Source organism: Hippopotamus amphibius, chromosome 10 (genome assembly GCF_030028045.1).
Source record: "Hippopotamus amphibius kiboko isolate mHipAmp2 chromosome 10, mHipAmp2.hap2, whole genome shotgun sequence".
Classification (NCBI taxonomy): domain Eukaryota; kingdom Metazoa; phylum Chordata; class Mammalia; order Artiodactyla; family Hippopotamidae; genus Hippopotamus; species Hippopotamus amphibius.
Genome location: NC_080195.1, coordinates 15,302,390 through 15,330,269, shown reverse-complemented (window position 1 = coordinate 15,330,269; position 27,880 = coordinate 15,302,390). Strand labels below are relative to the sequence as shown.

At 36.7% G+C, this 27,880-nt stretch overlaps 1 pseudogene; it reads left to right on the top strand.

Annotated features, from left to right (window-relative positions):
• Positions 1-1,235: 1,235 nt before the first annotated feature.
• Positions 1,236-17,065, top strand: LOC130829805 (60S ribosomal protein L23a-like; annotated as a pseudogene).
• Positions 17,066-27,880: the final 10,815 nt, after the last annotated feature.

The window sequence follows — 27,880 nt, the reverse complement described above, 5'->3', positions numbered from 1 at the left end:
AATTTGATTACTCAGGTGATTACTCACTTGATATTTGTCAAATATTGTTACTTGGGCTTTGTTTCTAGATATTAGCATTTTTCTAATTTGTCTAAATAAAAAATAATTACTTATTTCTATCCAGTGACAGTAAATAAAAGAAGTCAAACTTTTTTCTTTAGCAGTCTACACCAGACTGAGTTAAGCTGATTGCCTTGCACCGAAGAATTTTAAGCTAGTTTTCTTTTTTTTTTTTTAGCCATGCCATGCAGCTTGTGGGATCTTATTTCCCCAACCAGGGATTGAACCCAGGCCCTCAGCAGTGAAAGCGTGGAGTCCTAACCACTGGACCACTAAGAAATTCCCTCAGCTAGTTAAACTAGTTCAAAAATTTTAAGAGTAAGTGTTATATTATCTGGCCCAGTGTTCAGCATCAAAATACAAATTTTAAAAACTTTACAGTTTTTAATTAATTGCTAAGCCATATTGATTTTTACCTAAACATGGCTCATTTGAACTACTATAAGAACCTTACAACTGGTTTTTATGCCTCCAGCCTCTCCCTATCCAGTTCATTCTTATCAAATCTATCTTTCTGAAGTTCCAACTTCCCGTCAGGTCATTATTTGACTCTAAACCTTTCAATAAACCTTTGTGATAATTTTAATGACAGTTATTTGAAAAGATTGGGCTGGTAAAACATCAATGTGTCAATAAGAAGGGGTTGGTTAAATAAACTGAAGAATTTATGGCTTTTTTGGAGCTAAAGCCCAGCTTCTTCTTCTTTTTTTTTTTTCCCCTCATTTATCATCTAAGAACATGGATTTGTGAGTTATTCTTGAAAACAAAGGAAATGCATGGGGAATTTGGTTCAGTTAAAAAAGATTAGGTGTGTACATTTTTTCTCCCCCAATAAAGTAATCCTCATTATGCTATGTTGAAATATTATATGTACTGTTCACCCTATTGTATAACATAACACAGTTTTATCTATAAATATTTCACATCATGTCTTTAAAAATTGTGGTATTCAAGTGTGCCAGAATTTTAAAAAAATTTTAAACCATCTGATTACTTGATTGGGAACTTTCAAAAGCACTTGAAGAAGAATCTGTACAGGCCTAGGTCCTAGTGAGCAAGTTGAGGACTCTGAGTAAGATGAGCTGATAAAATGTGGCTATAAATGCTAATAAACCCTCCTGGTTCCCACAGGCTGGTAGGCTCTAGGTTCAGTGTGTCTGTATTTTTCGCTCACGATGAGTGCCAGAGATGTTGAAGTGGTGCTATCCAAAGATATAACTAACGAATGGAGTTGGAACAAAGGTGGTTGGTGAAAATTCTAGACAGTGTAGGGACAAGTAGCAAAGCCATTTTAGGAGCCAATAATTTTATCAGCAGTTCTCAGATTCAGTGTAGCTGTACAGGGAATTGTCTTCAGCAGCTGTGAGATAGGTGAGTATTTTGCTACTAACAATAAAGTACCAAAATTGTAAATTGTGTTGTACATAAATTAGGACAGTTATTCATGTAATACCTTATTGTCATGAATTTCTTGAGTGAAACATAAGAGTTGCAGGTAGAACACATGCATGTGGAAAGAATAATCTTCTGGTTTGTGTGATGTAATTTAAAGTGTTTGGAGAATGTCTTTCAGTCCACACTCCCTCTAACACAGTCCAATCTCTCTAAACCTCCTACATATTGATATTTTATTTTGTGTGTTAATTTTTTTTAATTTTATTTTTTAATTTTTTTGGCTGCATTGGGTCTTCATTATTGCACTCAGTCTTTTCTCTAATTGTGGTGAGTGGGGGCTACTCTTTGATGCAGTGTGTGGGCTTGGCTCCAGGTACACAGGCTTCAGTAGTTGAAGCATGCAGGCTCAGTAGTTGTAGCATGTGAACTCTAGCACACAGGCTCAGTAGTTGTGGTGAACGGGCCTAGTTGCTCCTAGGCATGTGGGAACCTTCCGGACCAGGGATGGAACACATATCCCCTGCATCGGCAGGTGGATTCTTAACAACTGCAACATCAAGGAAGTCCCCTGATTTGCAATTTTAAATGTTAGTCAGTAAGATAGTATATTGTGCTTATTTGAGAAATAGGCCTTTTGTGTCAGTTGAAATGAAAATGTAGGATGGGGTCACTAGTTGTCTAAATTTTTAATTACAGGAAAATCTAATTTCATGGTTCAGACTTTCCTATAATTAATAAACAAAAGTAATTGGGGTCATCAGCTGTCCTGTGGTAATTCAATTAATTCTCTTTCTGTCAAATATCCATTTTCTACCTGGTACCGAGCCTAAGAAGCTTGAAGTAAATACCCCCCGCTCCAGGTTTTAAGATTAATCTCTTTGGTTTCCATAGTTTCTTTTTTTTTTTTGAAGTTTTAATTTTTTACAATAAACTGCATATATTTAGAGCATACAATTTGGTATCCCAATCTTCCAATCCATAGCTTCTTAATCCTCTAAAACTGATAATAATAAAAAAAATAATAATGAACATATAGATCTGTTTAAAAGAATTTTACACGTGCTGACTCTAATCACTCACAAATAACTTGAGATGTAATGTTATTATCCTAATTTTGCTGATAAGAAGACCGAATAGTTGAGAAACTCTCCCAAGATAAACCTAGCCAGTAAATGGCAGAGGCAGAATTTAAAACTGTAGTCTACAACCAAAGCCTATTTATAGCTTTACAGCTTCTCTAATGAAATGGCTGTTGGGCCTCCCTTTTGAAAAAAGCCAATGCTAAACTTTTAGAAATGCGTATTCTTTAGATTTTTTAAAAATGCAAAATAATTATTTAAAGCAACTTAAATATAATTTAATATGAATACTCCTACAGTCTATGGACATTATTTTAGGTTTTAAGTATGTATGGTTTTGCATATTGCATATTCTATATGTTAGTCTGTCTCATCATGAACTGGGCAATCAAAGACACTTTGTTTCTTCAACCTTCTTTTTTTTAACATCGATATGGGCATATGATAATTATGACATTAAACATTAAAGGTTGAATTCTTTGATTTCATAAGTATGTTTGTAAACAAATTATGTTTTAGAAAAAAACTACACATTTGTGTAGCAACTTTAATTCTCAGATCCTCATGCAATATCCCATTTTATCCTAAACCTAAACACAAGAAAATAAGACAGGCGTTACTGTTTATATTTTACAGACGAGGAAATTGAAGTACAAAAATTAAGTGTATTGTCCAAGGTCACACTGCCAAGTAGAGGAAGAGGCTGTTAGGATCTCAGTTCTCTTGAGTTCCTGGTTTCAGGGTCTTTGTTATCCTCCTCTAAGAAGCTACAGTCCTTGTTGAACATCTTCTGTTACTTCTTTTCTTTTCTTTTTATTTTTTTAAGGCCCATTTTTAGAGGAATCCTTGGCAGTAGCCTTGATTTGGCTATTTTTAAAAGTTGTGGAACTAATTTAAACTGTGTCCTTAATAGTTTATATACTGATTTGTATGTTTTGGGGACTTTTTTGGTAGGGAGGAGTCAGAGACACACGGTTGTGTGCTGCATTTGAATTTCCTCATGGCCAATGAATAATAATTATGTGGTTGCCAAATTAGTGCGACCAGTTTGAATGTTAAGCAGGCAGACAAGGGCAGAGAGGTATACCCCCAACTCTGACAGGAAATTAATGACAAAAACCTTTAACCAAAGGAAAAATAGCTCTGGAGTTAGTAAAGGGGTCTTTAGTTCAGAACAATTATCATTAGTAAGTGATTAGAGTAGAGCTTTTTAAAGTGGGCTGGTGGACTATTTGCATCTGAATCACCTAGGGGCATTGGTTAAATCCCTGAGCTCCACCCACAATTTACTGAATCAATCTCTGGGCTGGGACTGTGAATTTATAACATTATCTAAATTCAAGAGGAACCAATGAATAAAAATAGGTAAGATGGCAGAATATTTAGTTGTTTTCAAATACCAAAAATATCCAGATTTAAAAATACTGTAGATGTAGACGGTCCCCATTTCTTAAATATCAGCAGCACGTAGTGACTTCCCTCCAAAAAGTATGGTGTGAAAAAAGATAACTTTACAGAGAAAAAAACCTGACAAATACCACATCAGCCAAGTGATCGAGGCCAACATAAACTGTAGTCAGTCATAGTATGTACTCTTCATATGAAGTGATGAGAATGGCAGTTTTCCTCAATGACCTTCCTCTCAAAAGTATATTACCCCAGCCTAATTATGAGAAAAACAGCAGACAAATTCAAATAGAGGGGCATTCTACAAAATATAAGATCAGTACTCTGAAAAATTGTCCAAGTCCAAAATCATCAAAAATAAAGTGTGAGACACTTGTCACAACCAAGAGGAACCTAGGAACTAAATGTAATGTGGTATCTTGGATGGGTGCTTAGAACAGAGAAAGGGCATCTGAATAAATGATGTAGCTATAGTGGTTCATTGATTGTAAGAAATGTACCGTATTAATGTAGGATGCTAGTTCTTGCTTTTTTTTTTTTTTTTTTTTTTTTTTGGTCAGCGCCGCTGCAGCATGTGGGATCTTAGTTCCCTTACCAGGGATCCAACCCACGCCCCCTGCATTGGGAGCTTGGAGTCTTAACCACCGGACTGCCAGGGAAATCCCAGGATGCTAGTTCTAAGGGTAACTGTGTGGAGTATATGGGCGCTCTCTATTATTTTTTAAATTTTTCTGCAAATCTAAATCTGTTGTAACAAATAATCTATTTTTAAAGAAAGTTCTGGGGACGTCCCAGTGGTTAAGACTGCGCTTCCGTTGCGGGAGGGGGGTGGGGCAAGTGTTCGATCCCTGGTCAGGGAACTAAAATCCCACATGCGGCATGGCGCCCCCCCCCCAAAAAAAAGAATGGTCTGGTCTGGTAATTGGGGGGCAGTTATAGTCAATGGTAAATAGAGAAAGAACAAGGATTACCTGGCGCTACTTTGTGCCATGGCCGTGCAGTTGTTGAAGGGAAGCTAGACCTGGATCAGGGGCCATCAGTGCTTGCAGACTGATACTCATGATTGGAAAATCCAGCAGTTGGTCAAGCACAGGGAATTCTGTCTCCCAGAGAAAAAAGAGCTTTAGGCAGACTAAATATTCCTTTTAGAGGAAAAAGAAAAATGAGAGCTTCTTTAAGTCACTGTTGCTTGAACAGATTTGAGAAAGAAGAGGACACTGATTGAGGGCTTACTGTATACCAAGCCCTGTTCTAAACATTTCAAAGGTGTTAACTCATTTGCTACTTCCATTAGCCCCATCAGGTAGGCATTTGATTAACCCCACTTTACAAATGAGAAAAAGAAGGCTGAGAGAGGTTCAGTGGTTTGTAGGACCCTGTACAAGACAGGGCAATATTTGGCTCCTTTACTCTACTGTACTGTACTGTAGCCAAGAGGGTTTTCCTAGTGAGATTGTCCTCTCCAACTTGAGTTGAGAATGTCTTATGTCACTGGAGGTTAATTTTCCCCTTCTTTCTTTTTTTTGTATTTTACATCCAAGCTATTAAGCCTGTGACCCTATTTTCAAAGTAAATAAAGAATCTGATCCCTTCTCACCACGATTCCCTCCACTGCCATGCTGGTCCAGCCTCCATCAAAGCTTGCCTGACTGTTATGATTCAGTGAATTTTGACAAATGTTAATAGTCACGTAACAAGAAGAATCACAAAATAAAACAGTTTCATCAACTCCTCACATTTCCTCGTATCCCTTTCAGTTAATCCTCCTATTACTGCCATCACCACCTACTGGCAAATGTTTGTCAACCGCTGATCTGCTCTCTATCACTATAGATTTGCCTTTTCTAGAATCCGTTACATTTAAATGAAATCATATATGTATGTATGGCTTTTGTATATGGCTTATTTCACTTAGCAAGTGCTTTTGAGATGTATTTCTGTTGGTATATGTATCAATAACTCATTCCTTTTGATTGCTCAGAAATATTCCATTGTGTAAATATACCACAATTTGTTTATCCATTCATCAGTTGATGAACGTTTGAGATGTTTCCCATTTTTGGCAATTAAAAAATTTTTTCTAATTTATTTTTATTTTTAACTTTAATTTTTTTGGCTGCACTGCACAGCATACAGAACTTCCCCTGACCAGGGATCAAACCCATGCCCCCTGCAATGGAAGCATGGAGTCTTAACCACTGGCCCACTGGGGAAGTCCCAGTTTTGGGCAATTTTGAATAAAGCTGCTATGAAGGTTCCAGTGCAAGTCTTTGTGTGTACAATATGTTTATTTATTTCAGTTGGTTAAATACCTGGAGTAAGTTTGCCTGGTCTTATGTGAGTCCATAGTAAAATTTTTAAGAAACTGCCTAGTGTTCAAAGTAGTTGCCTCATTTTGCATTCCCATTAGCAATTTTTGAGAGCTCCAGTTGCTTCACACCCTTGACGTGCTTGTTATTTTCAATTTTTAAAAATTCAGTCATTGTAGTGGATATGCAGTGGTATCTTTTGATTTTAATTTACATTTTCCCAGTAGCTAAAGATGTGATTTTTTTGTGTTTATTTGCCTTTCATATATTCGTTGATGAATTATCTATTCAAATATTTTGGCCAGCTTTTAATTAGGTTGGTTGTTATTTCATTATTGTTATAAAAGTTCTTTATGTATTCTGGATCAATTACTTTATAAAAAATATGTTTTGCATATATTTCCTCCCAACTTACGGCTTGTCTTTTTGGGTTTTATGCCATTTAAATTTTGGTGAAGTACAATTTTTCAGTTTTTTTAGTGGTTTGTACTTTTGACATCTTATTAAAGAAATCTTTGTTAAGAGAGAAATACTCACCAAATTGATCCATAGATTCGATGAAATCTGGATTAATATCGCAATGGCCTCTTTGGTAGAAATTGAGAAGCTGGTCCTAAAATATGCATGCAAATGCAAAGTACATAGAATAGCCAAAATAATTTTGAATAAGATCAAAACAAAAGGCTTTAAATTACCAGAAGTCAAGATTTTCTGTAAAGCTAGAATAATCAAGACAGTGTTGTATTCGTGTAAAAATAGACATAGAAATCAATGGAATAGAATAGACTCCAGAAATAGACACACACATATTCAGTTGATTTTTGACAGACGTGCCAAAGTAAAGGGAAAAGATAATTAAAAAAAAAATAATGCTGAACAGTTAGATAACCATAGGTTAAAAAAATAGAAAAGAAAAACACAGGAACTCAATTCTTAGCTAATACCACACACAGAAATGACCTCAAAGTGGGTCTCTGACTCCAATGTAAAAACAAGACTATAAAACTTCTAGAAGAAAACATAGGGAAAAAAAATCTTTGTGTTCATAAGTTAGGCCAAAGCAGGGGATTTACAGACTAGGGCCATAGGCACAATGTGGCCCACTGCCTTTTTTTGTACATAAAGTTTATTGGGACAGAATCATGCCCATTCACTTACATACAGCCTGTGGTTTTCATGCTGCAGGGCCTGAGTTGAGTTGTTGCAACAGAGGTAAAGTTTAAATAAATAGAGTTTAAATATTTATAATCTGGTCCTTTACAGAATAAGTTTGCTGACCTCTGGGCCAGAATATTTTATTTTATTTTATTGTCATTTTATTTATTTATTTATTTAATTTATTTATTCATTTAGTTGCACCGGGTCTTTTTTGTTTGCTTGTTTTGTTTTAAATTTATTTATTTATTTTATTTATTTATTGGCTGCATTGGGTCTTCGTTGCTGCACACAGGCTTTCTCTAGTTGCTGCGAGTGGGGGCTACTTTTCATTGTGGTGCGCAGGCTCCTCATTGTAGTGGCTTCTCTTGTTGTGGAGCACGGGCCCTAGGTGCGTGGGCTTCAGTAGTTGTGGCACTTGGGCTCAATAGCTGTGGCACTTGGGCTCAATAGTTGTGGCTCACGGGCTCTAGAGCACAGGCTCAATAGTTCTGGCGCATGGGCTTAGTTGCTCCGCGGCATGTGGAATCTTCCCAGGGCAGGGCTTGAAACCGTGTCCCCTGCATTGGCAGGTAGATCCCTAACCACTGCACCACCAGGGAAGTCCAGCGCCGGGTCTAAATATGGCAGGCAGGCTCCTTAGTTGTGGCTTGCTGGCTCTTTAGTTTATGGCACGTGAATTCCTAGTTCCAGCATACATATGGGATCTAGTTTCCTGACCAGGCATCAAACCTGGACCTCCTGCATTGGGAGCCAGGAGTGTTAACCACTGTGCCACCAGGGAAGTCCCTGGATGAGACTATTTTAAATGGAAGTACAAAGTCCCTGAAATTCAGAGAGACCATCTGAGTGCTATAGTATCTTACATGGTCCTCTATGACTTCCCACCAGTCTCCCATCTCTTCTCATCTACTCTACTCCTCCCCCAACCCCCAGCCCCTTTTCTTAAATAAAAAATTATAGAATTCAGTTCTCTGTCAGAATTACAAAATATTTTAACTCTTTGTAGTGTAGAGTTCTTGTCTTGTTTATGTTAATTTATAATTTATAGAATATTAAGAACACCTAGGGACTTCACTGGCGGTCCAGTGGTTAAGACTCTGTGCTTCCACTGCAGGGGGCACAGGTTTGATCCCTGGTTGGGGAACTAAGATACCAGTATGCCTGCAGAGCAGCCAAAACAAACAATAGACCTAAAGGAATGATTTTACGATGCATTTTTTCTTTTAAGGCAATTTCTTTGCTTCATTTTGATTCACAAATAAATTGCTTAACATGCTGCAGAACTAGGAAGGCTGCTTCTTATTATCTAATCCCTGTCTGTATTAATGTAATCTATTATTTATTCTCAGACCAAATTACCATCATATTTGATGTTTCAGCTAGATTAGTGACTTCTGGCCAGGGCCAGAATAAACTGACAAAAGTGGTTTCAGCATTTTAATGATTTATACCATCCTGGGTGCAGCAGAAGCTTCTCCATCCTTTGATCCTGAAATGAACAAATTAAAATCAGTGTAAACCATGTCAAAAGCTTCTCCAAGGGCTTCCTAGGTGGCGCAGTGGTTGAGAATCCGCCTGCCAATGCAGGGAACACGAGTTCGATCCCTGCTCCAGGAAGATCCCACATGCCACGGAGCAACTAAGCCTGTGCGCCACAACTACTGAGCTTATGCTCTTAAAAAAAAAAACAAAAAAAAAAACTTAAAAAAAAAAAAAGCTTCTCCAAGTGATAGGAGCAATGTTTGAGTGAAGTTAACCAAGCTGTGGGTAGAAAGAGTGTGGCCTTCCAGGTGCTCTTACCCTGTTTATGTCTACTGGCCTCATTGCCTGCCATCTCCCCTGACTTTCAACGTTCCAGTTTTAATGAAAATGCCTGCATAGCCTCAGGACCTTTAAAACTGTTCCCTGGAGTATTTGGGGCCTCCCTCTATCACCACCAATCCCCACCTCTACATCTTTCATTTCTCAGCCTAAATGTAGGTTTCATCCTCAGTCTCCCCTAACACTGCAAGGCTGGTTTATAGGTTCTCTCTTCATACACTGCACAGACCTGTCGTACCATTTATTAAACATTGGACACAACATCTTATAACTGGCTGTTTACCTGTTTGTCTTGCCTAGATTGTAAGAGAAACCATATCTATCTTATTCCATATTATAATCGCAGTGTTTAATACAGTACCTGGCATATGATAGTAATTATTTGTTAAGTAAATAAACCTCCTAAAGATCATCTTATATGAAAAAGTTGTAATGCAACTACCCTGTAGAATTAAGATGGTAAAATAAGATGCTAGTTATGAATATGAAATGCTTAGCAGGTAATAGACATTCAATAAATGTTAGTTGACTACAAAATCTGCATTTTCTCTGAGTCACTATAAAGCTCAGAGTCAGCTTTTAAATTTTATTGTAGATTCAAGTCAAACTATGTATATTATATACAGCATACTAACATTCCTTTGCTTTTTACATGGTCAACTTTTTTCTTTTTGTTGTTTTTGTTGTTTTCTTTTTTTGGTTGTTAAATGGATTGTAAAATAAGCTGAAAAATTTAATGCCCTTTTTAGTAGGGTTGGGTAACACAGTGATTTTGTGAAGCACATTTTCCACTATATATTAAGTAAAAATATTTTACAGAAAATTAAAGCCATACATTTCTGATTTGTTTACAATTAGAATACAATTAACATTCTGCTTCAAGAAGTGTCTTGATACTTAATTATTACTAAATACTTAATACTTAATTCTGATTTGTTTACAATTAGAGTACAATTAACATTCTGCTTCAAGAAGTGTCTTAATACTTAATAAATTATTATACAAAATGTACCTTTTTTCATGAGTGTATGCTAAATCTACTGAGTGAAGGTTGATGAACAGGATATATACATATTCTCCAAGTATTTCCGCACAAATTATTTATGAATGACAAAGGAAGAACAATGACTTTCCAGTTGAGAAATGGAGCAGACACCACCTTTTAACCAAGTGCTCAAAGATAACCTTACCCTGGAGAAACCAACATTATATTCCTTTTGATGTAATGCATGGTGAAGACCACAACATCACAGTGTTATACTTCTACCAAAGATGCACAATATGAATCTAATCATAAGGAAACAACAGACAAACCCAATTTGAAAGATATGTTTCAAAATAACTTGCCTGCACTCCAAAAATGTCAAGGTCAAGAAACACAACAACACTATGTTAAAGGAGACCAGAAGATCATGACAACTGTTATGTAATGTAAAACATGATCCTGGATTGGATCCTTAACCCAAGGGCAAGGAGATAAAGAACAGTACTGGGAAAATGGATAGAATTTGAATTAGAGATTATGGATCAGATAATAATTTTATCAGAGTTAAATTTGATAACTGCAGTGTTTATGCAAGTAAATATCCTTGTCCATAGAAATAGCCACTGAAATATTCAAGGATAGAGGGATATGATATTTCGAACTTATTTTCAAATGGCAGGGGAAAAATGACAGAGAAGGAAAGAGAGAGACGGAAACAGAAACAGAAAGAGAGAATAGAACAAAGATGACAAAATATGAAGAGTATATGGTGGTTCCTTGTTCTATTCTTGCAACTTTTCTGTGTTTATAGTTAAATCAAAATAAAACAGTACCTCAAAAATGCCCTTCTCTGAAATAAACTTTGTACAGTTTTGTGTTAGATGTCCAAATATAATGATTAAGTGGCCAATTATTCATTGGTTACCATGAAAAAGTTAAAGCCTCTAGTAGTTTCTAAGTAAAAATAATTCCAACTTAGTAGCCTAAAACAACAACAATTTATGATTTTTTTTATGACCCTGAGGGTGGACTGAGTTCAGCTGGACAGTTTTCTGCTACACGATGCACTGACTAAAGGCATTCATTCTGCTGCATTCAGCTGGTTATTCATTCTCTAGGGTTTCTCTTCATTGAGCTTGAGCTGCCTTATAATTAGGAACTGGCTCCAAGATAGGAAAAGAAAAGCTGCCAGTTCTTTCAAAACTGGGCTCAGAAGTCTAGATTGTCTCTTCCACAGTATTCTGTGGTCAGAAGCAAGTCACAGTACAGCACATATTCAAGCGGAGAGGAAACAGAATCTATTCTTTTTTTTTAATTATTTTATTGGCTATTGGTCTTTATTGCTGCACACGGGCTTTCTCTAGTTGCAGTGAAGAGGGGGCTACTCTTCGTTGTGCGCTCACTCCTCATTGTGGTAGCCTCTCTTGTTGCGGAGCATGAGCTCTAGGTGCATGGGCTTCAGTAGTTGTGGCACATGGGCTCAACAGTTGTGGCTCACAGGCTCTAGAGCATAGGCTTAATAGTTGTGGCACACAGGCTTAGTTGCTCCTCGGCATGTGGTATCTTCTTGAGGCAGGGATTGAACCCGTGTCCCCTGCATTGGCAGGCAGATTCTTAACCACTGTGCCACCTAGGAAGTCCCAGAATCTATTTTTGATGAGAGGCATGGCTTATGCTTAAAGGGATGGGAAGAATTGTTGGCAGCCATATTGGAAGGCTATCTATCACAGAGCCAAAATAAACTCATTTAGATAACTTTTTTTTAACAAATTTATTTATTTATTTATTGGATTTATTATTTTTTTATTAGCTGTGTTGGGTCTTCGTTGCTGTACATGGGCTTTCTCTAGTTGCTGAGAGCGGGGGCTACCCTTCATTGTGGTGTGTGGGCTTCTCAGGGTGGCTTCTCTTGTTGCGGAGCATGGGCTCTAGGCGTGTGAGCTTCAGTAGTTGCAGCACATGGGCTCAGTAGTTGTGGCTCACGGGCTCTAGGCACAGGCTCAATAGTTGTGGTGCATGGGCTTAGTTGCTCCACGGCATGTGGGATCTTCTTGGGGCAGGGCTTGAACCTGTGTCCCCTGCATTCGCAGGCAGATTCTTAAACACTGTGCTACCTAGGAAGTCCCTCATTTAGATAACTTTGAATGTACCTATCAATGAGTAATTTAAGAATATTAGCATGTTAAATAAATGCCAAAAGAATTTGCATGGAAGTTAACATATTCTGTTGTGTATGTGAATTCAGAACCATCATTTGTACATGACAATTAGATACAGTCTATTATAATTTTGTTTTATTATTATAAAAGTGTCAGATGGATGTTCTAGCTGGAACCTCTCTTAGAATTTAAACTAGTTTGATTCTTGTCAGCCACTAGGAGACCATTTGTATAATGGACTTTTAAGTGAAGGAAAAAATAGGAGTGTTTCTAGAGTTCACGCCTGAAGAATGGTCTCTGCCTCAGATATTGTCCCATTTTCCTGACCCCATAGACTTGCATTGAAGAATTCAATTTTCATTCATTCATTCATTCATTTTCCTTCAGAATCAAACTATTAGAGTTATCTATATAATGTGAGCCTGTCATTCCTTCCATCCTAGTCACTGCTGCAACTGATGGAAATGTCCTGCTGAATCTTAATCACCCTGTCACAAGACCTGTTGAAACCTGTAATTTTTTATATTGTTCTGCTCTCTTAACTCAAAATTATTGTATATAAGCTGGCTGAGAGCACATTTCAAAGATATGAGTTCCATGCAATTTTATATCATTTAAGTTTTCTATCAGTGATCAATATTACAGAATGCTCATAATGCTAAAGATGTTAATGGCATTTATTTTTTTCCTCCTAGGAGTCTTAATTTCTTTTTTTGTTTTCATATCTCTTTATTATGGAAAACTTAAAACATACACACAAGTTGAAAAAAAAATAGTGTAACTTTTCTTTGAAACTATCATTCAGCATCAATGATTATCAACATATGACAAATCAAATTTTATCTCTACCCCTTCAGTCCATTTTTACCCAGACACCTGTTGGATTGTTTAAAAAGCAAATTCCAGACATCAGAATCTTTTACTATAAAAGCATCATATGTATATTGACACAAGGACTTTTAAAACATCATGATTATGATATTATTTTTGTACCTGGAACAATTAATAATAATTTCTTATGTCACCTAATACAAACATACCTTGGAGCTGTTATAGGTTTGTGTCCAGACCACCACAACAAAGGGAATATTGTAATGCAGTGAGTCACATGAATTTTTTGGTTTCCCAATGCATGTAAAAGTTATGTTTACATAACTGGAGTCTATTGTGTGCAATAGCATTATGTCTAGAAATACAATGTATATACCTTAATTAATAAATACGTGATTGCTGAAAAATGCTAACCACCATCTGAGCCTTCAGCTAGTCATAGTAGTAACATCAAAGACTGCTGGTCACAGATCACCATAACAAATGTAATAGTAAGGGAAAAGCTTGAAATCGCGTGAGCAGTACCACAATATGACACAGAGACACTAAGTGAGCAAACGCTGTTGGAAAAATGGTGCCAACAGGCTTGCTCCACACAGGGTTGCCAAAAACCTTCAATCTGGGGGAAAAAAACACCAAACCCCCACAATACATGCAAAGCACAGTAAAATGAGGTATGCTTGTATCTAGACAGCATTCAAATTTCTCTGAAAATTTCAGAAATATACTTTTGGAGTTTGTTAACTTCAATTCTCTCCCTCCCAACCCCCATCCCCCTATTATTTGGCTGACTGTCCTTTGTGGTGTCCTTGTGTCCTTTAATATGTCCCAGTAGACGCAGGTTTTTTTTGTTTTCTTGTTTTTGGCTGCACCATGCAGTTTGTGGAATCTTAGTTCCCAGACCAGGGATTGAACTCACAGCCTCCGCACTGGAAGCGTGGAGTCCTAACCACTGGACCTCCAGGGAATTCCCTCAAGTGTTTTTTGAGAGAGGAATTTGGGGGCGATTAATTAGGTTGAAAAGGTTGGGAATCACTGCATATAGTAGAAATTGTGTAGGGGTGATACGAGTACCAGGGGAACAAAATGGGAGGCAGTGTGTAATAGTTTTTGGTGACAATAAGTAAGAATGATAATCTAGAATTAATAAATTCAGTGAAAAAGCCTTATGTTGACACCTACTACATTCCCTTAGGGCCTCTGACTTCAAGAAGTTTAACAGTTAAAGTGAGATCTTAGAGTCTTTCTGGTGATATTTTATTATTGATTCTACCGTCTCCATATTTCCACTTTGGCCACATATCCGCCTGCTCTATCTTACATTCAACTACAATCCTTCAGCTAAAGCCTTGAGACCGGATGAGAACAACTGGAGAGTGAATTGGTAATTCTAAGAGCTGAGATTTGAGCTTGGGAGGGACGGGGGAGTTCAAAATTTAGAAGTGAGGAAAATAAATAAAATCCAACAAATGAAGAAAAAGAATTAGCCAGTTGGTTGGGAAAACCAAACCAAACCAAACCAAAATAATAATAAAAAAAAACCAGGAAAGCCTAATATCTTGGAAATCAAAGTATTTCAAGGAGAGAATGACCAACTATTGTAAATTCTGTTGAGAAGTTGAGTAACATATGGACTTAGAATTGATGAATTAACTTGGCAAATTAGATATCACTGATGACTTGACAAGAATAGTTTCAGTAGAGCGGGGAAGAAAAAGAATGCTTGAGAGGGGTTCAATGGAAAACAGAAGCATAAGTGGAGAGGAGAGGACGCTAAACTCTTTTGAGCATTTTGCTCTAAAAGGAGTGAGAAAATGGAGAGGCAGCTGGAAGGAAATGTGGAACAAGGGAACTTCATTCAGTTCTTATTATGACCATCCAACTCCAGATCAATTTACTATTTTCTAAGTCTGCTCCCTACCGTTTTAATGCTGTTGAAATTCCACTCATCCCGTGAACATGCTATGGAAACTAGTCTGCTGCCGCAGTGAAAGAGAATTGCTGTTTGCTCTGCGCCACTGACAGCATTCACAACCATTAGTTTTATTTTTACAATTTTTCTTTCACAACTGGCCTTACATTGTAGCTTTTGAAAAGTTATAAGTGTATTTATGGGTCACATCATTTAATTTCTAAGCTGTTACGGACCATTAATTTGTATACTAACCAAGTCTGTTTGTTTAGGCTAACTTTCCTATCTATCCCTGAAACTATGAACTGTTTGCAGGAAAAAAAAAAAATTTTTCTTACCTATTCATTTCTTTTCAGCTCCATTACAATTTCTGGTATCAATTACTAAGTACCCGATAAAAATGTGATAAATGATCACTGAAGTACATTAAAATGAGGAACTTATGTTCATCCAAACCATTAAGAGTGAAAATCAAAGATGCTAAGCAAGGGAAGATATTAATATCTTTGCCCTAAACACACACACACACACACACACACACACACACACACCCCTGATAAAGGACTCCTGTCCATCACTTGAGAGCTTGTTTGGAGGTTCTAGCAGGGGAGCGCAGCTACTCGTATACCCTTGACCGAAGAACGGGGAAGGTCGTCCTCTTCAACCGAGCACGCAGCTTCAGGAGGGACGCACATGGAGTGGTGAGGGAGGAAGGGGACACCCGCCTAGCCAGCCAGATCAGCCGAATCAACCCTGGCGATCAATGGGGTGACAGATGTCGCAGCCGGATCGCCCTCACATCCTCCTGTCCATCACTTAAGAAAACTCTTTAGAGGAATTTTCTCTCTCACTTTGGAAAACTGAAAATCTCTCTTAAAGTTCATCATATACATATGCAAAGAATGAACAATTCAATTTCTAATTATATACAGAAGAAAAGAGCACATTTTTCTCCAAAAAACATAAGAATATTCATAGCAGCACAATTCATAATAGCCCCAAACTGGAAATTTCACAGATGCCATCAACAGTAAAAATGGTGTTACAGGTCAGCAGTGTGGTTACCTTTTAGGGGAGGGTGGAAAATGTCTGGAAGGGGAAATGGGAGGTGAGTGCCTTTGTGATTTATTTATACTTTTTTTTTGGTATCTAATTCTTCAATAAAGGATTTACATTAAAAAAAGAATCTGAGGGACTTCCCTGGTGGTCCAGTGGTAAAGAATCCACTTTCCAATGCAGGGGATGTGGGTTCGATCCCTGGTTGGGGAACTAAGATCTCACATGGTGCAGGGTAACCAAGCCCAAGTGCCACAACTAGAGAGAAGCCTGAGCGCCACAAGGAGGAGGCAGCGTGCTGCAACTGAGATGCAGCCAGAAAATAAAAGAAAGAAAGAAACTAACTAAATAAATATTTTTTTTAAAAGGGGGGAAATGGCATTTCTACAAAAAAAAAAAAAAGGAAAGAAAGAAATTGAGCCTTTTCACGAAGTTGGTGCTGAAGGTGAAGATAGAAGCCCTTGCCCTGCCCAAAGCTGAAGCCAAAACAAAGGAGTGGAAGGCCAAGAAAGCAGTGTTGATAAGTGTCCACAGCCACAAAACAAAAAGAGCCGGACATCACCCACTTTCTGACAGCCCAAAACACTGCAACTCAGGAAGCAGCCCAAATTATTGTCTGAAGAGCACCCCTAGGAGAAACAAGTTTCGCCACTATGCCACCATCAAGTTCACCCTCACCACCAAGTCAGCCATGAAGAAAATAGAAGACAGTGATACACTGGTGTTCACTGTGGATGTCAAGGTCAACAAGCACCAGATTAAACAGGCTGTGAAGAAGCTCTGTGACATTGATGTGACTAAGATCAACACACTGATCAGGCCTGATGGAGAGAAGAAAGCATATGCTCGACTATGATGCTTTGGATGCTGCCAACAAAATTGGGATCATCTAAACTCAGTCCAGCTGGCTAATTCTAAATATAAAAGTTTCTACTATAAAACAAAATAAAACCAAAACACATAAAAAAAGAAATTGATGAATAAGTGAATGAGTTTTTACTCTAAGAATACCTGTTACTTCTTGTCAATACATGTCCTAGAACTCACCTTTCCAAAGTTCATTCTTTCAACATACCTTCCTCTTACGTGCTACATACTGCAGTGGGCACAGGGGATACAGAAGTAAACAAAGAGATTTGGTTTCTCTCTCTTCGTGCAGTTTACAGTGTAGTGTATTTGCTTTGAGCAAAAGTATATTACTGTGACCATTTCTATACAAGTCTGGACCAGAATTCACTGATGGAATGCTCTGTGACCCAGTTCTTTTCTGTTTGTTTCTTTCACCTATTTCCTTGACCAGGAAGTCTCTGTATCCAGAGATATATAAAATTATATATATATATAATTTCTCCTAGTCTCTAGAGGTTTTCTGTCAAATTCACTGGTTTCTAAGATAAGATATTTAAATTTGACCATATTTAAGCATCCTGAAAGGATAAGATTCTATTGAGACCACATCTCTTGTGAGCTTTTTCCTTAATGAATGAGTGATTTACAAAAATGCATGCTCTACATTTTCTTCCTTTAAGACTTACGTGAGACATTATCAATTCCTCATATTTCTTTTGGAAGGACACAAAAGGGACATCATTATCTACTCCCCTATCTTTCAATGTGAGAAGCATGTGTCCAATTAAATCTAGTGCTTTTTCTTCATTGTTCTATATGAGTAATTAACCTTTCTAAGTGCTGACATCAGGAAGGTTTTGAATCCCTTTTTCTTCCATGGGGAAAATAAAATGAAGAGCGGAACTGACACTTCTTTAGAGTTTTCTTTTTAATCACTTGGAAAGATAGTTAATAACAGTAAAATGCAAGTGTTAGAATCTAAAGTGTTGATTCTGAACATTATTATTTTGTTTAGTCTTTGGTGATAATTGTCTTATTATTAATGTGGGCTTCTCTAAAGTAATAATGTCCTCTAATGCAATCATTTAGAACAATATGGTCACCAATCCACTTTCATTAGTCACATGGGAACATTATAAATCAATTCATATGATCTTTGCAATGGAAACTTGCAGGATGCCAGCTGTGTTACTATCTGTTAATTATTATCCTTTTAAACCTCATTCCTTCTGTAAGTAAGATATGCACTTTAGGTCTTTTTTTATAGTTTAAATTGTTCTGCTCATCCTCCTACAGGTCTCCTACAAGGTTTTTGCCCCTCTAAGTTGATTTATAATGTAACCTTGAAACAAGGAGAAGCATTAGTCTACGGCTGTTTTAATAAATGGCTTGTCAGCTATTTTACAACTATGGTGATTTCTTTGACTAGAGAAATTTTTAGATAGTGGGCTTTTGAATTCCTAATTATTTTAAAGATTTGGCTGGACACTCTTGATCAAATCTGTCTTCTGTGCAAATAAATACTTGATGGCTAGCGGGAAAATAGTTCTGATATATGTTGATTTTGATTTTATATATTCTGATTTTGTCATAGACTTACTAGTCAATTTGGAGGGTTGAAAATGTAATAAAACCATTTTATATTTAACCTGTTAAAATACCAGGTAGAGTCTCTGTTTTGTTTACTTAGTTTGCAGCACAGAGTTAAATTATCATGAGAAATCAATAAAATTTTGGAACGTGAATTCTGCAAAACTCTTAGCTTCCACAGTCAAATTTAATTAGGCTCACTTTTCAACAGTGATTTTTTTTTCCCAGCATGCACAATGGCCATTTCAAAATAAGTCTCATCTTAAACTGAAATTATCACATAGTCTCTCCTTGCTTTTTTCCTGCCTTCCCAGTTTCCACCTCCCTTAATGGCATCAATCCATCCACTCTACCAAACTGAAAATCTTAAGATCATTCTAGATGTTTCTTCCTTATCTCATGGCATCCCGACGGCCTGAAAATTTTACCAGAGGATGCCCTTAGTCTCCTCTCTCTTTATCTCTACAATTGCTGCCTTTGGGGGGCTTTCAGTATTTCTTACTTCCAAACTGACCTGTTTTCTCCAGTCTTTTCTTCTCCCCTCCTTCCTGTTACACTCACAACCATAGACACAGCAGTGTTTGATATAACATACAAATCTGAATTTATTACTCTTTGATTAAACTTACTGATTTTTAAAGAACATCTTTATTAAAATGGTTCCTTCTAGGTGGTGAAACTTTTAGTGTGTTTATCTTTTTAAACTTTTCTTTCTTCCTTTCTCTTTCTTTCTTTCTTTCTTTTTCTTTCTCTTTCTTTCTTTCTTTTTCTTTCTTCCTTCCTTCCTTCCTTCCTTCCTTCCTTCCTTCCTTCCTTCCTTCCTACCTTCCTTCCTTCCTACCTTCCTTCCTTTCTCTCTCTCTTTTTTATTTTGCCCACGTGTTTAGTTCCCTGACTAGCATTCAAACCCTTGCCCCCTGCATTGAAAGCACAGAGTCTTAACCACTGGATGCCAGGGAGTCCCTATACTTTACATTTTGCTACATCTCTGGAACATGAGCTCCGTTCTTGTAACAAAGACAATAAGCAATTAAAAACAACAATAACAAAAAAAACAAAGCAACCTAGAACTCTCCCTTCTAAGGCTTTGGGTTCCATATATGAGAAATTAAAGTTCCCAAGCACAGGATAAAAACCTTTTTAGTACAAGACTCCTACCCACATCTCTAGTCTATTCTCTTGCCTTACATTTTATCTCCTGACTATTCAGTGCTGATTCATATCTCCATGCCTTTCCTGCTACTATTTCCTGTGTCTGGAATAGTCTATTCCGGCTGCCATAACAAAATACCACAGAGTGGCTTCAACAACAGAAATTTATTTTCTTACATTCTGGGAGCCTGGAGTCCAAGATCAAGGTGTTGGCAGGTTTGGTTTCTTTGGTGTTGACCTCTCTCTGGGTGTCTCCTTGTGTCCTCACGTGGCCTTTCCTCTGAGACCACATATCCCTGGCATCTATTTTGTGTATCCAAATGGCCTCTTCTTATAAAGACATTGGTCAGGTTGGATTAGGGCCCATTCTAAACTCATTTTAATATAATCACCTCTTTAAAGGCTCTGTCTCATAGTCTGGTGTACTGGGGTTCAGGCTTCAACTTATAAATTTTTGGACGCATTCAGTTCATAACATGCCATTGTATGCTCCTACAGTACTTCCTGTTTTCAAAGCACTTTGCAAATATGAATGTATGTCTTTATTATCTAAACCAAAGCTAAAATAACCACCTGTTATTCCCTTAAAAGCCCACACTGTGGTTTCAGCAAGTGTCCTTAAGTCATTAGTAATAGTAATAATAACAATAATGACAATAATTTCTCTCTCATACCTTTCACTTTATTACCTTAAAATGATATATTTATCATCTGTCAACATCATTACATTAGAATAGACTTTCAGAACTAAAAAGGGTCTTAGAATTCTAGGAATGGAACTCTTTAAATTTGCATGTTGCCATCTTGTCGTTCAAGATACCAGGAGCTGTAAGTACTTCCATCGTATTTTAAATGTCTCAGTTCTCACTCGTAACAGATGTACCTAAGTGGCCTAAAGTATTACCTAGTCTAGAGGTCTTCAGAGGGACAAAGTATTTTCCTAAAAACCAGAAAACACCTACTGTTGGACCTGAATTATGTCTACAGACTAGGCAGAAGGACCATCTTTTATCTACACTAGTGAGATCAGGATAAGAGGAACATGCCCTGATTCCCACACTCACTATCTCAGAAGGAACTGAAAATCAAAAAAGTGGTAAAAATTCTTTAAAATTATGAATATTCTTTGTATGTTATTTTTACTTTATCCCCCCCCCAAAAAAAAAAAAAAAATCTGGCAGTAAAAGAGTGTTAACACCTGTAGGGAAAACTTTATCTGGGGAAAACCTAGACCTAAAGGGATGCCATTGGTTCTTTTTTGATGACAGAATGCTAGAAACTGCTATAGTTCTGCCTGAGGATCTACTGGGGGGAGCTGTGCTACTGAAAGAAAGATCCCAGAATTGCTTTGTTCATTTAATAACAGAAAATGTCCATGGAAACTGGCTGGTGTAAGAAGAGAAGGTGATCTGGGCTTTGTAAATATCAGACCTACCGGTTTTAAAGTTATCCTTGGAAAACCTTCAAATGCATAAGCCACAGGGGTTTTTGTTTCTATGTGTGTTTTAATTTTAGAAAACAAACAGATGAAACAAGATACTGACTTTAAATGTTTTTATCTTCAACACACTTTTCAAAAGTTAATGTATATGCTCATTAAGGAAATATAAACATGATCATTTTTATCAACGACCTATAACGTGCTGTAAAATTGTGGGAACCTCAAGGGCCAGGGGCATGGTCCTAATGCAGTATCCTTGCTAGAGGTAATATTAGTAATACAAAGAATAATAATAATATCTAATATTCATTTAAGAAATCCTAAATCTGTATTCTTAACCCCAGTTATTTAACCTCCTGGATGTTCAATGTATTGTATGATTGCTTTTGATGAAAGTGACTGTGTAGTTTGCATAAGTGATTTTTAAAATAACGGCTTTAATGAGATATAATTCATGTACCATAAAATTCACCCTTTTAAAGTAACAATTCAGTGGGTTTTAGAACATTCACAGAATTCTGCAACTATCATCACTATCTAATTTTAGAATGTTTTTATCACTCAGAAAAGAAACCATACTGGTCACTGCCTATTCTCTTCATGCCCTTGCCCCTGGCAACCACGAATCTGCTTTCAGTTTCTATGAGTTTGTCTGTCCTGGGGATTTCAAATAGAATGGAATTGTATGATACAGGGAATTGTGTCTGGCTGCCTCAACTTGGCATGTCTTCAAGGTTCATTGTTGTCAAAACATGTATTAATACTTCATCCCTTTTTATGGCTGACATAATATTCCATTGTATGGGTATATCAAGTTTTGTTTATTCATTCGTCAGTTGGAGGACATTTGGGGTGCTTCCACTTTTTGGCTATTATGAATCTTGCAATTATGAACATCTGCATACACATTTTTATATCTCTCTTGGGTATATATCTAGGAGTGAAATTACTGGGTCATATGATAACTGTGCTTAACATGTTAAGGAAAAACTAAACTGTGTTTCAAAGTAGCTGCACCATTCCACATTCCCACTAGCAGTGATGGAAGGTTCAAATTGCTTCACTTTCTGACCAAGACTGGTTTTTTTGGTTTTTTTTTAATAGCCATTCTAGCAAGTGTGAAGTGTTTTTGTTGTTGTTGTTTGTGGTTTTGATTTGCATTTTTCTGGTGAGTTATAATTCATCATCTTTTCATGTGCTTATTGGCTGTTTTTTATCTTCTTTGGAGAAATGTCTATTCAAGTTCTTTGCTCATTTTTCATTGGATTATTTGTCTTTTGATTGTTGTGTGTCAGTGAGATTAAATTTAGTGCATCTGTCACTTTTAAGTTTTTTACTACTGCTTGGAAATCCTTTTAACTTCGTCTAGTCAAGCATTTATTTAAACATCCATTAATCATGTATTATGTTCTATGCCTGTGCTGGAAATATAACATCCAATAAGACATGTTGTCTCGCCTGTGGATTATGCTGCCTGTTTTCCTACTCCTCAGTCCTCTTTACCCTGCATCCCAAATAATTTTTGTAAAAAGTTAGTTTGATCATGTTACACTAAAGCCTTTACTGCTTCCTTTATTGACTACAAGAAGTTCTAGTTCTTTAAAATGATTTCTAAAGCCTTCAAAATTTGTTCCCTGCCAGCCTCTTCAAAGTTATCTCTTGTGTCCACCCTGTGCTCCCATCTGGGATAACTTTAGGGGTCTTCTAGTTAAATACCACATCTAGATATACTAAGGTTAGAAGCTAGTGGTATAAGTTGGTCCTCACCCAAAAACCTGAACCAGGTCTCAGGTGAAAATGAAAAGAATCACTGGAACTTTTTCCCTGAACTCTCTGGGTTCCAAAACAGTGGATCTCTCTGAAGCCTGTGACATGAGAAAACAAGCTGTATTCTGTTATCCTCATCTCTGATGGGATCTTTAGATGTTCCAACCTCATCTTATTTTTACTGTTAAGTAGTAAAGAAAGAGCTAGAGCTTGGCTCAGTGTTAAAGGGGAGCCCAGCCCTTTAAGGACAGTGGTGGTGGCAGCAGTAATTAATGGGATTCCCTCTAGCAGAAAGTGGCCGGCTCAGGATGGCAGAACTAGTGGTCGAGAGAGTTTCCTTCTGAGTGGAGATCTCCCTCCACCAACCTTAAGAGACGAGAGCTTTAGTTTTGTTAAAGTCAGCTGCAGTTTCCTTAGATAGTCAAGCAAATACATCAGTTTCTGCTCGTCTAGGAAGAGGGGATTACTACCTCACTGCATGACACTGAAAATAGGTCTAGGATATACATTTGAAAATAAAATAAAAATTTCTTTTAGGCATAAACTAATTACATGGTAAAATCTATCTATATGTATATATACACACAACACACAAATATAAAGCAGACTATAAAATTCAAATTACATATCCGAAGTGGAGTATGTGTTATCTATTGCTGCATAATGAACTAACCCCAAAATTCAAGTGGCTTAAAACAACTATTTTATTTTCTCATCTTTATTGAGGAATAAAATTGTAAGCTATTTCAATTGTACATTGTGATGATTATATATATGTGTGTGTATATATACATATGTGTATACACACACACGGTGAGAACGTTGAAGTTCTATTCTTAGCAAATTTCAGTTTTACAAATTATCGACTATAGTCACTATGTTAAAAAATTATTTTACTTTGCTTAGCATTTTGTGGCTCAGAAATTTGGAAAAGGACCATCTAGGCCCTACAATTAATTTGATGTCACCTGGGGTGACTGAGGCTGGGTGACTCTTCCAGGATGGCTCTTTCACTCTCGTGCCTGGCATCTCATGACGCCTTGGCCTTGCTCTCTCCATGTCTTATCCTCCTGGGCCTCTGCAAGTGGCTTGCAACAGCTGCTGTTGCAACAGCTGCCGGTTTTCTCAGGATGGTAGTCCTAGAGTAGTTATACTTCTTAAGGTGACAGTTGGTTTCTACAGGAGCAAGGCAGTAGTTGCCAGGACTCTTAAAAGCTGGGCCTGGAATTGGCATAGCTATTATAGCATCATTTACACCATACCCTACTGATCAAAGCAGACCAACAGAGACTCAAGGGGAAGGGACATAGATCCCAACTATCAATTGGAAGAATAGCAAAGAATTTGCAGCCATCCCTAAGCTGCCGTAAGTATAAGATCTTTTAGGCATATATATCTGATGAGCACAAAGATTTCCACTGCTCCTCCCTCTCCCCTCCACCCTCCCACCCCCAAATATCAGTAAGCACCATTATAAGTCATCAGCAGTTTACAAATGTATTGGTTGCCTTAGATAAAGATGGGGTGCTATTACACATATTGTGTATAACTTTTAACAACTTTTAAAATATTTAATGGCCAAATATTTAATGAAAATTAAATATTTAATCAAAATTCTCTAAAGTTGTGTTACTTCTTTGATTTATACGTGTATTTTACGATCAACATTTTGAGCTACAGGAAACATATAGTATGCTTTTTATGACACATACCCAAGATCTTTGGAGTATTAAAAATAGTTTATTAATGCCCAAGGTATCATTCTAGCCTACCTAATACCTTAATTTATTGAAGTCACAAAAGTTATGTTGGCTTTTTTTATGGATATAACTTTAGCCACAGTGTAAAGCATAGCTTTGTACAGATGTTTTCACATGTCTGATCCACTGACATCAAAGAATTTAACCCTGGGGTCATAGAGAGAAGCAGCAAAAGACCTAATAAAAAGCCCATGTTAACCGTTAATGTTCATTTACCAAATCCTACTTAAATTCTTGTACTCTCAAAGCTAATTTCATCCAATTGCTTTTTAATTATAGTCTCTTGCTCAGACTTGCAAATATAATGGCTTTTTAATATAACTTGCACTGTTCTGTGTCCAATGTAGGATGTAATCATGCAATTTATTCAGCCAGAGCTAGTGCATTAGGTAATTAAAACATGAGCACACATGGATTTCTGCACATGCATATTTGGCAGGAAAGTAATGTAAGAATCTGACAATTCTGCTTTTGCATAGAATTCTTTTTGGATAGAATAGGATGGGAATCCTGTGTCCACCAATGCACACTGTAGCTAAGGTGAAATACAGAAGTCAAATGACTGGGAGAAATCAAATGACTGCAGATATCACAGAGAATAAGATAAACTAATGTAAAGGAATGTAAGTAGTTTAACACATTGTTAACTATCTAATCACAGTCTTGGTAGATATAAACCTCAAGGCAGGATAGTTCATTATCCAAGATGTTAGGAGGTGGACACACCCTCAGTCTCCTGTCCCTTTTCGAGGAAGACAGGAAAAAAAAAGGGATTTAAGATAATTTTCACTATTAACAAAAATGATCAAACAATACAATAAAAAAATCGTTTTTTGAGTAGTGATTACTTTTGGGGAGTAACTGTTGATATATGCATAGGTCATTAAACATTTCTGTGGTTTCTACTGTTATTTTGGAGTAAAGATTTTATGTAAAAGCAAGTAATATTTTATTAGCTGTTTTTGAATTACATATAATTTTGATAACTATAATTACCTTTTAAAAAGCATATTAAGCTACATTTTTACATATTCATTCCATAATTTATTAAGTACCAACTAACTGTGCCCTATATGTTACAGTGATGAGCTCTGCCTTAAGATTTTCAGTTTTTTGTAGAATGTATTTCTCTAGTGTTACCTTTTAACTGTTAACCTTTGGCCATTTAAAAAAACAAAAAGAAAAAGGAAGAAAAAAGATACAGGCCATGAATTCAAATACCAGCATGAAAACAAAACTTTATTTATTCATCAGGATTTGGGGTTTGTAAAATGCCAGTATCTGGAGACATAAAAATCTAGATGGATTCATTTTTTTTCATAGTTTTCTCTGGATTATGTATTCACATATCTTGTGTTCATTCTTCTTAGTTAAAATACAAATGTGGAAAGTATATGTATATTTTCTGAAATATTAACAAAGATTTCAGATGACATATCCTCATTAGCTAATCTCCTTTCTTTTCTTTTTTCGTTATATCCATATGCTTTCTTCCTACGTACAGTTAGAAGGCTAGCCAACTAAAGTCCTACTCCCAAGTCAGAATTTAACTAAACCTTGGAACCCAGATACACAAACACATTCTCAGATTGATGTTCCTTGTATATTTATGCATTAGGGTTGTAAATACTGAGACTTTGGCCCCTTCAGCTCCAGAAAGAGTAGTCTCAGAAGCAGACCAGCCTCTACACACAGGGGAAGCCAATCTTGATCTTTCTTGATGCCCTGAGTCCGAGGTCTATAGCCTAAACCCTGCCATTGACTTTATCTAGTCTATTTAATCCCACCTTTTATGTAGTCCTCAAAGGTGCTATTCTAATAGCAACTCTAATTCAACTTTGGAATAGAAATTCCTAGAGGATCAAATCAAATATACTGCTGTCAAAACAAAAACCAACAAACATATAACCCATCATCTTGATCAAACACCAAATTCTCATCCTAAATTCTATACTCAGGTGTTTGATTCAGAGGAAATTCAAACTTACGAATGGATTATGTATCCTGTATTCCTTTTAACTTAGAGACTCTGGACACACATTTCTATAGAAATGATGGTATAAATTTCACATCAAATATATTATGAATAAGAAATTAAATTTCCATAATAGTCCACAGTAATAATTAGCTTATTCTTAAGTAAAAATGTAAGCCCTTGATTTTTTTTTCCCTTTTAAAAAATCATACGTATTTTTACATTTTGGCATTTCTAAAAGCAAGATTAATCTTGTTTGATTTGTTTATATTTTTTTTTCCTGAAAAGCTGTTTACAGTACATATTACCATTATCTCCAATGGTGTCTTAAATCTTAAACATCAAACTTCCTCCTACTCTATGGCTTCCTTCTGGCCTTTACAGCCAAGCTTCCTATAAGCATATTTGCACATTTCCTATTGAATAGAGAGGTATCAAGATTTATGCAACTTGTTCCCTTTTAATGGATATTTAAGTTATGAATCAAACTATTATCAAAATATGCTTCACTGGGACGAAGTGAGAAGGTAGCACAGACATATATACACTACCAAATGTAAAATAGATAGCTAGTGGGAAGCAGCTGCATAACACAGGGAGATCAATTCATGCTTGGTGATGACCTAGAGGGGTGGGATAGGGAGGAGGGCAGGGAGGCTCAACAGGGAGGGGATATGGTGATATATGTGTAAATACAGCTGATTCGCTTTGTTGTACAGTGGAAACTGGCACAACAGTGTAAAGCGATTATACTCTAATAAAGATCTAAGGGAAAAAAATACGCTTTAGTCGACATCCTTGAACAAATTATCTTTGTACACTAGTGCACATATTCTGTAGAATGGAATGCTAGAAATGAAGTTATTAGGTCTAAAAAAATGCACGTTATGGTTCGAACTGTGTACCCTCAAAAATCCATGTTGAAATCCTAACCCTCAGTACCTTGGAATGTAACCTTATTTGGAGATGGGCATCTTTATAGACCAAGTTAAAATGACGGCATCAGGGTGGGTTCTAATTCAACATGTCTGGTGTCCTTTTAAGAGGAAATCTGAACACAGACATGCACACAAGATGTGAAGATACAGGAAAATGCCATGTAAACATGAAGACAGTCATCTACAAGCCAATAAGAGATATTTGGAACAGAGCCTTTTTTTACAACCCTAGGAAG